We start from the raw sequence: 10,915 nt of genomic DNA, 5'->3' as shown, positions 1-10,915 counted from the left end.
CCTTTGCACATGCTAACGTTTATTAGTAGCTCCCTTACTTGTGAAACTATTATTAAATTTACAACACTTATTATATAAATAATGATAGTAAATTGCAAGGCTTTTTTTTATTATGCATAACTAAACAATTTAGATTAAAATTTCAAGGTGTTTACTTTTCCTTTAACCACACTAGCTACAAGGCATTATAACATACCTGGAGTTTAAGATACTTTAAAAAAAAATCCCAGTTTGCTTGGGGCATTTGCCGAACGCGGCCTAAGTTGGGCAATAATTATGTTTGCCTCTATGCATTCTGGGATTTATAGTTTAATTTTTAGTTTCCTCAGAATCAATGCTAATGACAATGTTAAAAAGCAGTGCACACTTGGAGTAGTAGATCATTTGACAGTAGTTCCTATTTATGTGAAGCTCAGAATAATACAAATCTCATCTGTAAACTTATCTGCAATGCATATTGGGAGTAGTAGTTCTATTATTTGCTTTTCCTGCTTCTGGTATCTCTCTTGTGACATGTAATGCAACACATGAAGGAAGATTCAGATTGCCCTTTGTTCTTGCCGTTTCTGGTTCTAATTTGATTCTTCACACTTCGATAACTTTGTGTTTGGTGTTTGTGTAATACAGGTAAGTACATCGCTCACAGACTAATAGAAGCAATTGTGCTATATATTCAATATATGTTTTCTGGGGTGTATCTTTCACTGTATGGATCAATCTCTAGTGCTTCACATTAGTGTACTTCACTGGGGACAGGCTGTGTATATGGGGCAGAGTGGACATTTTTATAATAGTTTTATATATCTATATAAGGTACTAGGGAAAGGGAGGTGTGTGTGACAGATGGTACCTCACTATAGTGTTATATGTCTGTGTATAAGGTGCTGGGGAGTGTGCTGTGTGTGTGACAGATGGTACCTCACTATAGTGTTATATGTCTGTGTATAAGGTGCTGGGGAGGGGGCTGTGTGTGTGACAGATGGTACCTCACTATAGTGTTATATGTCTGTGTATAAGATGCTGGGGAGGGGGCTGTGTGTGTGACAGATGGTACCTCACTATAGTGTTCTATGTCTGTGTATAAGATGCTGGGGAGGGGGCTGTGTGTGTGACAGATGGTACCTCACTATAGTGTTATATGTCTGTGTATAAGATGCTGGGGAGGGGGCTGTGTGTGTGACAGATGGTACCTCACTATAGTGTTATATGTCTGTGTATAAGATGCTGGGGAGGGGGGCTGTGTGTGTGACAGATGGTACCTCACTATAGTGTTATATGTCTGTGTATAAGATGCTGGGGAGGGGGCTGTGTGTGTGACAGATGGTACCTCACTATAGTGTTCTATGTCTGTGTATAAGATGCTGGGGAGGGGGCTGTGTGTGTGACAGATGGTACCTCACTATAGTGTTTATATGTCTGTGTATAAGATGCTGGGGAGGGGGCTGTGTGTGTGACAGATGGTACCTCACTATAGTGTTATATGTCTGTGTATAAGGTGCTGGGGAGGGGGCTGTGTGTGTGACAGATGGTACCTCACTATAGTGTTATATGTCTGTGTATAAGGTGTTGGGGAGGGGGCTGTGTGTGTGACAGATGGTACCTCACTATAGTGTTATATGTCTGTGTATAAGGTGCTGGGGAGTGTGCTGTGTGTGTGACAGATGGTACCTCACTATAGTGTTATATGTCTGTGTATAAGATGCTGGGGAGGGGGCTGTGTGTGTGACAGATGGTACCTCACTATAGTGTTATATGTCTGTGTATAAGATGCTGGGGAGGGGGCTGTGTGTGTGACAGATGGTACCTCACTATAGTGTTCTATGTCTGTGTATAAGATGCTGGGGAGTGTGCTGTGTGTGTGACAGATGGTACCTCACTATAGTGTTATATGTCTGTGTATAAGATGCTGGGGAGGGGGCTGTGTGTGTGTGACAGATGGTACCTCACTATAGTGTTATATGTCTGTGTATAAGATGCTGGGGAGTGTGCTGTGTGTGTGACAGATGGTACCTCACTATAGTGTTATATGTCTGTGTATAAGATGCTGGGGAGGGGGCTGTGTGTGTGTGACAGATGGTACCTCACTATAGTGTTATATGTCTGTGTATAAGATGCTGGGGAGGGGGCTGTGTGTGTGTGACAGATGGTACCTCACTATAGTGTTATATGTCTGTGTATAAGATGCTGGGGATGGGGCTGTGTGTGTAAGACAGTTTTAAATGTGTTTGTAATATTAGTGTTTGAATAAACTACTTTCAGGTGAGACAGAAGGAACCTCTCTGTAGTGTTATATATGTATATAACTAACAGGGGAGGAGTTGTTACTGTGTGAATAATAGGTGCTGTAGCTGTGCATTGGAACAACCCATTCACTGTATACTGCTGAATGTGATTACTGTGCAGTAATTATTAAAGGTGCTGCACATGTTGGAAGAACAGCAGCTGACAGCAGAGAGGACAACATGGGACATATATCTTATAGAAATTGCAGCCACTGACATCAAAGCTGCTACAGAATAACATATAGACAAGTCTAAACATTTCTAAAGCAAATTAACATCTAGTTTGCTGAATTTGTTTTTCAAAAGCCAAACTCCTCCCACCATTTGCCTTATTTGAAGGAACCAGTCTGGACTTGAGTTTGCTGACAAAAAGGTTAATCGCAGCCATTATGTTATATAAAGTATGTTGTCTTTGCTGTTGATATCAGTTAAAGCCAGTTAGGGATAGATGTAGCAGATTTAGCCTTGAGAAGTCTGCAACATCCATTTTAGGTTCTGATAATTAAAAACGTTTAGAGCCAAGTTACACAAAAAATGGCGAAATAAATAATGAAAGTAAATTGCAAGGCTTTTTTTTTTTTATTATGCATAACTAAACATTTTAGATTAAAATCTCAAGGTGTTTACTTTTCCTTTAACCACACTAGCTGCAAGGCATTACAACATACCTGCAGTTTAAGATACTTTAAAATGATTTTATGATCATGTATGAAAAAGCACCAAAGTTTAATGGTGTACTGAATTTTTTTTTTTAAATTGTCTTCATAATTATAAGGATGTTCATATACTCTGTCACTATCCAGATTGTCATAATCTCACACTTTAATAGGTTTTAAAATGTTATGACGATCTTGATCGTTCTTTTCAATTTTAGATTGATTTGTTTTGTAATCAAATTGTCTGCAATTCATTTCTTGATTTGGATAAATTTAATTTGTTTTGATTTTATTTAACCCTTTTGCTTCTGAGCCATTTTCTCATTTTAGTTTGTAGAAATAGTGTGATACAGAACCCAAACATACAGAACACAGTAATATTTTTTTTTTTCTCATAGTAAATAACTGGGAAGGGGTAATTATTTCCTAAATATTTCAAACCAACAATGTATTATCCCACTTTAAGAATCAGTTTACGTTCCCAAATCATCAGAATTAAGTATTTTTCAATAACAAAAAAGAAATCCTAGCACCAATCAATTTTGTAATTGTGGCAATTATAGTATTCCTGCACTTGAGCCTTGATCTACATAACGGTACTAATGGAAATGGTTGCCTTTATAAAAACCAGCTTATCTTAGCACCTTGATCCTCATTTTGAAAAATGAATGCTATCCATGCTTGAAAGAGCCCCTTCAGATTTCCTGCTCAGCCGCTTGTCACCAGATGCTATGTCGCCTCTTGCTCGATACTTAGTAATAGACGTGCCGTACTGCTTTGACATTGACACCAATCCAAGTGAAATGTGGGACAGCTGCCAGATCAAAATGTGATCGTGTAGATCGTGGAAATCTGCCAATTCCACATTGTATAAGCACACATGAAAATGTCCACAGCACAAATAGTATAAAAAATGTCTTTATTGACAAAAATGAGCAACGTTTCATGACTGCTGTCACTTAATCATGCTATACACATAATACTCAAAGGTTCTACTTTTAAACTGTTTGGCTTGGCGCCAATAACTTCTATCCTTGAGCACCACCTACTGTACAACGTATATAACTATCCATCACTACATTTTCTATGCAAAATTCATTATACATAATTTTTCAAAACATAATTTTTATATACCATTTTTAACAGCCTTGCTAATTACATCACAGTTTCATGTGTCACCTAAATACTAACCCTGCACCTAGTACTACAATTGAAGTAATATCTCATTATTATTACATCACTATGGCTACCTTTTTACCAAAATACTGACCATTCAAAGTCCCTATTCATGCCATTTGGGACCAACGTCCCCAATTTATAAATACAGTACATTTCTTTTTGTTTAAGTAATTTCTCCCGGTCACCTCCCTTTCTTTGTGGGCCCACATGATCAATGACTTGCCACCTAAGTTGGCTAATACTATGGCCTTTTTCTAAAAAATGGTGGGATACCGGTGCCTCCCTGTCCCCACATCTAATATTGGAGCGATGCTGATTGAGTCTATCCTTCACTTTTCTTACCGTCTCTCCAATATAGATGAGGGAACATGGGCATTGATTCAAGTAAACTGCATAAGTTGTATCGCAAGTAAAAAACATTCTAATAGTCAGTTTTTTTCCACTCCTAGGGTGGAAAAACTCCTTACCTCTTATTATTGAGTTACAACTGATGCATCCCAGACAGGTATAACACCCTAAGTTCTTTTTGCTTAAATAACCTTGCTGCCTTTGTTTAGATGGTCCTATATCAGACTTCACAAAATAGTCCCTTAAGTTTTTAACCCTTTTATAGGCTATAATGGGTTTCTCTCTAAATAGCCCATATTTGCTGAATCATGTGTAAATGGATTTACAGTCATAACAGCAACCTTAATATCTGATACTTGCAAATAAACATCAGATTATTCCCCTTTAAATGCATATAGAAGAGATAATCTCCCTCCTACTTCCTTATCACCAACTTCCAAACTCACCGAGACATCAGGCCCAACACCGTAGATTGAATAGACTTCAATCTCTTCTGCAGCAGGGACTTTCAATCTATTGCGAATATTTGGATGACTCACCTTTTCTATCAAAAATACTATAGACCACAACCTTATTGCTCCTGATATAAAGATCAACTGCCCTTATAACTCATATGCTCATTCAAAATCATTGACTTTCCTAAGAGCGTTACTAGTCCCAGAAAGTTTGATTCATAACCATACAAATGAAACCTGCTCGTGATTTCTTACTAGCTTTATATGAATATAATAAGCCTGTTTTCTCCAACATTGGTGTGTCCGGTCCACGGCGTCATCCTTATTTGTGGGATATTCTCTTCCCCAACAGGAAATGGCAAAGAGTCCCAGCAAAGCTGGTCACATGATCCCTCCTAGGCTCCGCCCATCCCAGTCATTCTCTTTGCCGTTGCACAGGCAACATCTCCACGGAGATGGTTAAGAGTTTTTTGTAGTTTTATTCTTCTATCAAGTGTTTGTTATTTTAAAATAGTGCTGGTATGTACTATTTACTCTGAAACAGAAAAGGATGAAGATTTCTGTTTGTAAGAGGAAGATGATTTTTAGCAGACAGTAACTAAAATCGATTGCTGTTTCCACACAGGACTGTTGAGATGAAGTAACTTCAGTTGGGGGAAACAGTTAGCAGTCTTTTCTGCTTAAGGTATGACTAGCCATATTTCTAACAAGACCATGTAATGCTGGAAGGCTGTCATTTCCCCTCATGGGGACCGGTAAGCCATTTTCTTAGTTAAACATAAAAGAATAAAGGGCTTCAAAAAGGGCTTAAAAACTGGTAGACATTTTTCTGGGCTAAAACAATTGCTTTACTAGGCATATTATGCAGATTCTAACTAATTATTGGTATTATAATCTTGGGGAACGTTTAGAAAAACGGCAGGCACTGTGTTGGACACCTTTTTCAGATGGGGGCCTTTCTAGTTATAGACAGAGCCTCATTCTGGGACTGTATAGGGGTTAAATGTAAAAACGGCTCCGGTTCCGTTAATTTAAGGGTTAAAGCTCTGAAATTTGGTGTGCAATACTTTTAATGCTTTAAGACACTGTGGTGAAATGTTGGTGAATTTTGAACAATTCCTTCATACTTTTTCACATATTCAGTAATAAAGTGTTTTCAGTTTGAAATTTAAAGTGACAGTAACGGTTTTATTTTAAAACGTTTTTTGTGCTTTGTTGACAAGTTTAAGCCTGTTTAACATGTCTGTACCATCAGATAAGCTATGTTCTAGATGTATGAAAGCCAATGTGTCTCCCCATTTAAATTTATGTGATAATTGTGCCATAGTGTCCAAACAAAATAAGGACAGTAATGCAACAGATAATGATATTGCCCAAGATGATTCCTCAAATGAGGGGAGTAAACATGATACTACATCATCCCCTACTGTGTCTACACCAGTTATGCCCACACAGGAGGCCCCTAGTACATCTAGTGCGCCAATACTTATTACCATGCAACAATTAACGGCTGTAATGGATAACTCCATAGCAAATCTTTTATCCAAAATGCCTACTTATCAGAGAAAGCGCGATTGCTCTGTTTTAAACACTGAAGAGCAAGAGGACGCTGATGATAACTGTTCTGACATACCCTCACACCAATCTCAAGGGGCCATGAGGGAGGTTTTGTCTGATGGAGAAATTTCAGATTCAGGAAAAATTTCTCATCAAGCTGAACCTGATGTTGTGACATTTAAATTTAAATTAGAACATCTCCGCGCACTGCTTAAGGAGGTGTTATCTACTCTGGATGATTGTGACAATTTGGTCATTCCAGAGAAATTATGTAAGATGGACAAGTTCCTAGAGGTTCCGGTGCCCCCCGACGCTTTTCCTATACCCAAGCGGGTGGCGGACATAGTAAATAAAGAGTGGGAAAGGCCCGGCATACCTTTTGTTCCCCCCCCCTATATTTAAGAAATTATTTCCTATAGTCGACCCCAGAAAGGACTTATGGCAGACAGTCCCCAAGGTCGAGTGGGCGGTTTCTACTCTAAACAAACGCACTACTATTCCTATCGAAGATAGTTGTGCTTTCAAAGATCCTATGGATAAGAAATTAGAGGGTTTGCTTAAAAAGATTTTTGTACAGCAAGGTTACCTTCTACAACCAATTTCATGCATTGTTCCTGTCACTACGGCAGCGTGTTTCTGGTTCGAGGAACTAGAAAAATCGCTCAGTAAAGAATCTTCGTATGAGGAGGTTATGGACAGAGTTCAAGCACTTAAATTGGCTAACTCTTTTGTTTTAGATGCCGCTTTGCAATTAGCTAGATTAGCGGCGAAAAATTCAGGGTCGTGCTGTCGTGAGTGCTTTGGCTAAAGTCTTGGTCAGCGGATGTGTCTTCCAAGACAAAATTGCTTAACATTCCTTTCAAAGGTAAAACATTATTTGGACCTGATTTGAAAGAGATTATTTCAGACATCACTGGGGGAAAGGGCCACGCCCTCCCACAGCATAGGTCTTTTAAGGCTAATAATAAGCCTAATTTTCGTCCCTTTCGCAGAAACGGACCAGTCTCTAATTCTGTATCCTCTAAGCAAGAGGGTAATACTTCACAACCCAAACCAGCCTGGAAACCAATGCAAGGCTGGAACAAGGGTAAGCAGGCCAAGAAGCCTACCACTGCTACCAAAACAGCATGAAGGGATAGCCCCCGATCCGGGACCGGATCTAGTGGGGGGCAGACTTTCTCTCTTTGCTCAGGCTTGGGCAAGAGATGTTCAGGATCCTTGGGCGCTAGAAATAGTTTCTCAAGGTTATCTCCTGGAATTCAAGGAACTACCCCCAAGGGGAAGGTTCCACAGGTCTCAATTATCTTCAAACCAAATAAAGAGACAGGCATTCTTACATTGTGTAGAAGACCTGTTAAAGATGGGAGTGATACATCCAGTTCCAATAAGAGAACAAGGAATGGGATTTTATTCCAATCTGTTCATAGTTCCCAAAAAAGAGGGAACATTCAGACCAATTTTGGATCTAAAGATCCTAAACAAATTTCTCAGGGTACCATCGTTCAAAATGGAAACTATTCGAACGATCCTACCTACTATCCAGGAAAATCAATTTATGACTACCGTGGATTTAAAGGATGCGTACCTACATATTCCTATCCACAAGGAACATCATCAGTTCCTAAGGTTCGCTTTTCTGGACAAGCATTACCAGTTTATGGCACTTCCATTTGGATTAGCCACTGCTCCAAGGATTTTCACAAAGGTACTAGGGTCCCTTCTAGCGGTTCTAAGACCAAGGGGCATTGCAGTAGTACCTTACTTGGACGACATCCTGATTCAAGCGTCGTCCCTGTCAAAAGCAAAGGCTCATACGGACATCGTCCTAGCCTTTCTCAGATCTCACGGATGGAAGGTGAACAAAGAAAAAAGTTCTCTGTCCCCGTCAACAAGAGTTCCCTTCTTGGGAACAATAATAGATTCCTTAGAAATGAGGATTTTTCTGACAGAGGTCAGAAAATCAAAACTTCTAAGCTCTTGTCAAGTACTTCATTCTGTTCCTCGTCCTTCCATAGCGCAGTGCATGGAAGTAATAGGATTGATGGTTGCAACAATGGACATAGTTCCTTTTGCACGAATTCATCTAAGACCATTACAACTGTGCATGCTCAGACAGTGGAATGGGGATTATACAGACTTGTCTCCGACGATTCAAGTAGATCAAAAGACCAGAGATTCACTCCGTTGGTGGCTGACCCTGGACAATCTGTCACAGGGAATGAGCTTCCGCAGACCAGAGTGGGTCATTGTCACGACCGACGCCAGCCTAGTGGGCTGGGGCGCGGTCTGGGAATCCCTGAAAGCTCAGGGTCTATGGTCTCGGGAAGAGTCTCTTCTCCCGATAAACATTCTGGAACTGAGAGCGATATTCAATGCTCTCAGAGATGGCCTCAACTAGCAAAGGCCAAATTCATAAGGTTTCAGTCAGACAACATGACGACTGTTGCATATATCAATCATCAGGGGGGAACAAGGACTTCCCTGGCGATGAAAGAAGTGACCAAGATAATTCAATGGGCGGAGGATCACTCCTGCCACTTGTCTGCGATCCACATCCCAGGAGTGGAAAATTGGGAAGCGGATTTTCTGAGTCGTCAGACATTCCATCCGGGGGAGTGGGAACTCCATCCGGAAATCTTTGCCCAAATAACTCAATTATGGGGCATTCCAGACATGGATCTGATGGCGTCTCGTCAGAACTTCAAGGTTCCTTGCTACGGGTCCAGATCTAGGGATCCCAAGGCGACCCTAGTAGATGCACTAGTAGCACCTTGGACCTTCAACCTAGCTTATGTATTCCCACCGTTTCCTCTCATCCCCAGGCTGGTAGCCAGGATCAATCAGGAGAGGGCCTCGGTGATCTTGATAGCTCCTGCGTGGCCACGCAGGACTTGGTATGCAGACCTGGTGAATATGTCATCGGCTCCACCATGGAAGCTACCTTTGAGACAGGACCTTCTTGTTCAGGGTCCATTCGAACATCCGAATCTGGTTTCCCTCCAACTGACGGCTTGGAGATTGAACGCTTGATTTTATCAAAGCGTGGGTTTTCAGATTCTGTAATAGATACTCTGATTCAGGCTAGAAAGCCTGTAACTAGAAAAATTTACCATAAAATATGGAAAAAATATATCTGTTGGTGTGAATCTAAAGGATTCCCATGGAACAAGATAAAAATTCCTAAGATTCTATCCTTTCTACAAGAAGGTTTGGAGAAAGGATTATCTGCAAGTTCTCTGAAGGGACAGATCTCTGCTTTATCTGTTTTACTTCACAAAAGACTGGCAGCTGTGCCAGATGTTCAAGCATTTGTTCAGGCTCTGGTTAGGATCAAGCTTGTTTACAGACCTTTGACTCCTCCCTGGAGTCTAAATCTAGTTCTTTCAGTTCTTCAAGGGGTTCCGTTTGAACCCTTACATTCCGTAGATATTAAGATATTATCTTGGAAAGTTTTGTTTTTGGTTGCAATTTCTTCTGCTAGAAGAGTTTCAGAGTTATCTGCTCTGCAGTGTTCTCCACCCTATCTGGTGTTCCATGCAGATAAGGTGGTTTTGCGTACTAAGCCTGGTTTTCTTCCGAAAGTTGTTTCCAACAAAAATATTAACCGGGAGATAGTTGTACCTTCTTTGTGTTCGAATCCAGTTTCAAAGAAGGAACGTTTGTTACACAATTTGGACGTAGTCCGTGCTCTAAAATTCTATTTAGAGGCTACTAAAGATTTCAGACAAACATCTTCCTTGTTTGTTGTTTATTCTGGTAAAAGGAGAGGTCAAAAAGCGACTTCTACCTCTCTTTCCTTTTGGCTTAAAAGCATTATCCGATTGGCTTATGAGACTGCCGGACGGCAGCCTCCTGAAAGAATCACAGCTCACTCCACTAGGGCTGTGGCTTCCACATGGGCCTTCAAGAACGAGGCTTCTGTTGACCAGATATGTAAGGCAGCGACTTGGTCTTCACTGCACACTTTTGCCAAATTTTACAAATTTGATACTTTTGCTTCTTCGGAGGCTATTTTTGGGAGAAAGGTTTTGCAAGCCGTGGTGCCTTCCATTTAGGTGACCTGATTTGCTCCCTCCCTTCATCCGTGTCCTAAAGCTTTGGTATTGGTTCCCACAAGTAAGGATGACGCCGTGGACCGGACACACCAATGTTGGAGAAAACAGAATTTATGCTTACCTGATAAATTACTTTCTCCAACGGTGTGTCCGGTCCACGGCCCGCCCTGGTTTTTTAATCAGGTCTGATATTTTATTTTCTTTAACTACAGTCACCACGGTACCATATGGTTTCTCCTATGCAAATATTCCTCCTTAACGTCGGTCGAATGACTGGGGTAGGCGGAGCCTAGGAGGGATCATGTGACCAGCTTTGCTGGGCTCTTTGCCATTTCCTGTTGGGGAAGAGAATATCCCACAAGTAAGGATGACGCCGTGGACGA

General features: G+C 40.7%; 1 protein-coding gene across 1 annotated transcript in view; it reads left to right on the top strand.

Moving 5' to 3' along the window:
- Positions 1-385: 385 nt before the first annotated feature.
- Positions 386-10,915, top strand: part of LOC128643798 (amine sulfotransferase) — a gene marked incomplete at its 3' end in the record, with an annotated part of 123,730 nt that continues 113,200 nt past the window's right edge. The window contains exon 1 of the mRNA XM_053696621.1: positions 386-627. The remainder of the gene's footprint in view (positions 628-10,915) is intronic.

The sequence above is a fragment of the Bombina bombina genome, unplaced genomic scaffold, assembly GCF_027579735.1.
Source record: "Bombina bombina isolate aBomBom1 unplaced genomic scaffold, aBomBom1.pri scaffold_629, whole genome shotgun sequence".
Lineage (NCBI taxonomy): Eukaryota > Metazoa > Chordata > Amphibia > Anura > Bombinatoridae > Bombina > Bombina bombina.
This window is presented reverse-complemented; position numbering and strand designations above follow the sequence as displayed.